General features: G+C 34.2%; 1 pseudogene; it reads right to left on the reverse strand.

Moving 5' to 3' along the window:
- Positions 1-629: 629 nt before the first annotated feature.
- On the reverse strand, positions 630-1,155 carry LOC123252386 (annotated as a pseudogene).
- Between the last annotated feature and the right edge of the window lie 3,016 nt (positions 1,156-4,171).

Consider the following 4,171-nt stretch of genomic DNA (forward strand, 5'->3'; position numbering starts at 1 on the left):
TTGCTGGCATTGAGCCTTATACTCAGTGTTTTGTTCACTGACAGTCAAGGAACACAAGTTCAAGGGTATATATTTTGTGAGCTGGCCAGCTAGAGGTGGGGCACGCACAGCTCTAATTAATATCTGATGAACTGAAATTAAACTTCTCATTTGTAATCCTTGATATTAGTATTCATAGGATGCTGGCAGAAGCCTGAAACTACCTACACTAATGCCCTCATTTTACAAATGAAGGAACTGAAGTTCAAAGAATGGAAGTGATTTGCTCAGAGTCACACAGATTCTAAATTGAGAGCTGGAATGGAAACCTAGAACCAACTCTAAATCTTGTGTTCTTTCTATGACACTTCTGGGACCTTCTGGGTTGAAGGGGGGCCTGTCCTTAGAATGTAACCATTCTAATCAAAAGACTTAACAAAACACTTTTTTGTGTTTTGCTTGCTCTCTGGGAAATAGCACCCATGTGTATATACACATACCCCTTGGAAAACTCTTCAGTGATAGAGTTGGTGAAGTTTCTCTCTTTTCTCAGGTCTACAACTCTGACCTTTCTTATATTCTTCCAGGACATAAGGAAGACCAGGTTTTCATTTAATTTATTTTTTTATATTAAATGAAGTGCCCCATGATCAGTGGGCCAACTTCAACTGGGCCATCAAACTAAGGATTTCTGACTCTGGCTTCTTTGTTTCTTTATATTTTAGTGACTCTTCTTTCTTCTTTAGCTTCTTCAGCTTCTGGGCTTCCTGGAAAACCTTAATACAAAAAGCCTTCTTAGCCACCCACCATTGGTCCACAGGGGGAAATGTGTACTCGATGCCCAGATCTTTACATGTCTTCTCAAACACCTCAAAGTTGGTCTGCAAAAGTTCTTTGAGTAGTTTCTTTCTCTGGTCAATTACTTATGCAGCCATCGTTTATGAACCTTGTTCTTGCAGTGTTTCTCTGCATGTATTCTTCATAGTTCCGGATCTTGACTATTGTCAGTCTTGTAATTTGAGCTTCCAGTGATTTGGTGTTTTCTGGATTTATTGATATCTTGTTCAGTAGCCCTTCAGTCTTTATCTCCATCTTCTCCTTCTGACTGGCCATTTCTAGGGATAAGAGTCTTTTAACAATATCATTAATATAGCTGTGTCTCTTGTTTTCCTCCATGACCTTGCCTCACCACCAGATTTCTTTTTTATTTATTTTTATTTTTAGTATTTTCCCAGAATTACATATTTCATGTTCTTTCCCTCTCCCCAGGTCCCCCTAACCACCCTTAGCTGATGCACAATTCCACTGGGTTTTACATGTATCATTGATTAAGACCTAATTCCCTATAACTGATAGTTGGACTAGAGTTATCGTTTAGTGTCTTCATCCTCAATAATATCCCCATCAGTCCATGTGTTCAAGCAGTTGTTTTTCTTCTGTGTTTATCCTCCCACAGTTCTTCCTCTAAATGTGGCTAATTTTCTTTCTCATAAGTCCCTCAGTTTTGCTCTTGATTCTTGCATTGCTTCTAGTAGAGAAGTCCATTATGTTTGATTGTACCACAGTGTATCAGTCTCTGTGTACAATGTTTTCCTGGTTCTGCTCCTTCACTCTGCATCAATTCCTGGAGGCATTCCAGTTCACATACCATCTGATTTCTCTTCCCTTTCTTCACTGGCCCTGTGGCCTGATTTCTTTCCTGGCCCTTCTTCATTGTCACACTTCTCACTCCAGTTTTCCCAATATTAAACCAGTCCTGCATTTCTGGTATAAATCTCACCTCATCATAATGTATGCTCTTTATGATATATTTTTCCTTGTTATTGATTTATTTAAAACTTTTCCTCATTAAGGAAATTGCTCTACAATTCTCTTTCTCTGTTTTTGCTCTCCCTGCTTTAAAAACAGTATTTGTATCAAAAAGAGAATTTTGTATCCAAAAGGGAATCTTTCTTTACCTGGTCTTTCAAATACTTTATATAGTATTGGAATTGATAGTCTCATAAATGTTTGGTAGAATTTGCATGTAAAGCCCTGGTCCCCAGTATTTTTTCTTAGGGAGCTCCTTGATAGCTTGTTCAATTTCTTTTTTTTCCCCTAAAATAAGGTTATTTAAATATTCTCTTTTCTCTTTTTGATTCAGAAAATGTATAATTTCATAAATATTCATCCATTTCACTTAAATTGTCAGAGTTTGGTTTTTTTTGGACATATGATTGGGCAAAATATCTCCCAATAAGTAATTTAACTTTATCTTCTTTGGTGGTAAATTCACCATTTATAATTTTGATACTACTAATTTGTTTTTCCTTCCTTTTTGTAAATCAAATTAACCAACTATTTATCTTTTGCTTATTTTTTATGAAGCCAGAACCTAGTTATATTCATTAGTTAATTTTTTTAATTTAAAATTTTAATCTTTTCTTTGATTTTCAGAATTTCCATTTAGATATTTGTTTGGGGATTTTAAATTCTTTTTTCTAGGTTTTTTTTAGTTGAATTTTCAAGTCATTGATCTGTTGTTTCTCTCTTTTAGTAATGTAAATAATTAGTGATATAAAATTTCCCATAAATACTGCATTAGTTTCATCCCACAAATTTATAATCTTGCCTCATTGTTATCATTCTCTTTAATGAAATTATTGATTGTTTCTTTGATTTGATCTTTGATTTACACATTCTTTAGGATTAGATAATTTAATTTCCAATTAACTTCCAATCTATGATTCTATGACCATTTCTTTAATGTAATTTTTGTTATATTCTGGTCTGAAAAGGGTGTGTGTTACACTTCTGCTTTTTCTGCATGTGGTTGTAAAGTTTTTATCCTCTAATAAAAGGTAAATTTCTGTGAAGGCCCATGTACAATTGAGGAAAAAAGGCATATGCCTTTTATTACCATTCAGTTTTCTACAGAGATCTGTAATGTCTAATTTTTATAAGATTTTATTCATCTTCATAATACCTTTCTCATTTATTTTATGTTTAGATATATCTAGTTCTAAGTGGAAGAAATTGAGTTGGCCCACTATTAAAGATTTACTGTTTATTTCCTCCTGTAACCATTTAACTTTTAATAATTTGGATGTTATACTATTTGGTGAATATATGTATGCTAGTAGTATTACTTCATTATCTGTGGTGCCTTTTAGTATGATGTAATTTTTTTGTTTATACCTTTCAATTAGGTCTATTTTTTGAGGAAGCTAATGTCAATATTTGTACCTTCTTTTCTATATGGTCCATTCTTCTTTTTAAGAAGTTCTTCTTTTCATTGACTTTTTCTGAATTATCATTAGCCTATTATGTTTTTATTTTTAGATGATATTTTCTATTGATTTTTTGTGCCTCCTCTTTTTTGCTGTTGACATTTTTTTTTCATTTTCTTGCATCATTCTAATTTATTTTTCCAATTTTCCCTCTATATCCCTTACTTTTCTTTTGAAATTCTATTTTGAGCTCTTCTAAAAATTCCTTTTGGGCTTAAGACTAATCCAAATTTTTACTTTCAGAGGTAGCAGTTCCTACTTTATTGTCTTCCTCTAATTGTGTTTGATCTTCCTTGTTGCCAAAATTTAAATGGTCAGGTTCTTTTATTGTTGTTTGCTCGTATATACAGTCTTTTCCTTCACTTGTAACTGAAAAAAAAATTATTAAAAGTGTCCCCAGCTCCTAGAGTAGGAGCTATATCAAGTTTTAGTTGGTTTTGTGCAGTTCTTTTCAGTGGTAGTTCTGGTGGTTTGCAAATTTTCAATCATTCCAAGGTGGTATGATCTAAGAGCTGTCTTTATTATCTTTCTGGCCTCTCCTTTGTTCTGTGAGCAACCACAATCACTCTTTTCCTCCCTTGAGCTATGACCAGATCCCCTCTGCCCTGAAGATAAATGTTGTGGGTTGCCTAGAGTAGCTTCACTAGCCATGTTTCTGTTCCTTCCCCATACTGAGTTAATCAGTATCATCCATACTTCTTATTCTTCATAGTTAGAAAATGCTAAAGGGATTTCCCAATGATTCAATGGAAAATGGATCTTAAAGATTAATTTCCTTGCCCAAAGGTGGTCTGGTTCAGGCAGCTCAACCACGTCATACTCAGGATATGGAGAAAGATCCCACTCATCCAGAATTAGGAGCAAAAGATCTCCAAGGTTGGGTTTCAGGCAACAATTTTTCAGAATTGAAAGGGCCATGTTTG

Source organism: Gracilinanus agilis, chromosome 1 (genome assembly GCF_016433145.1).
Source record: "Gracilinanus agilis isolate LMUSP501 chromosome 1, AgileGrace, whole genome shotgun sequence".
In the NCBI taxonomy this organism is placed as follows: Eukaryota; Metazoa; Chordata; class Mammalia; order Didelphimorphia; family Didelphidae; genus Gracilinanus; species Gracilinanus agilis.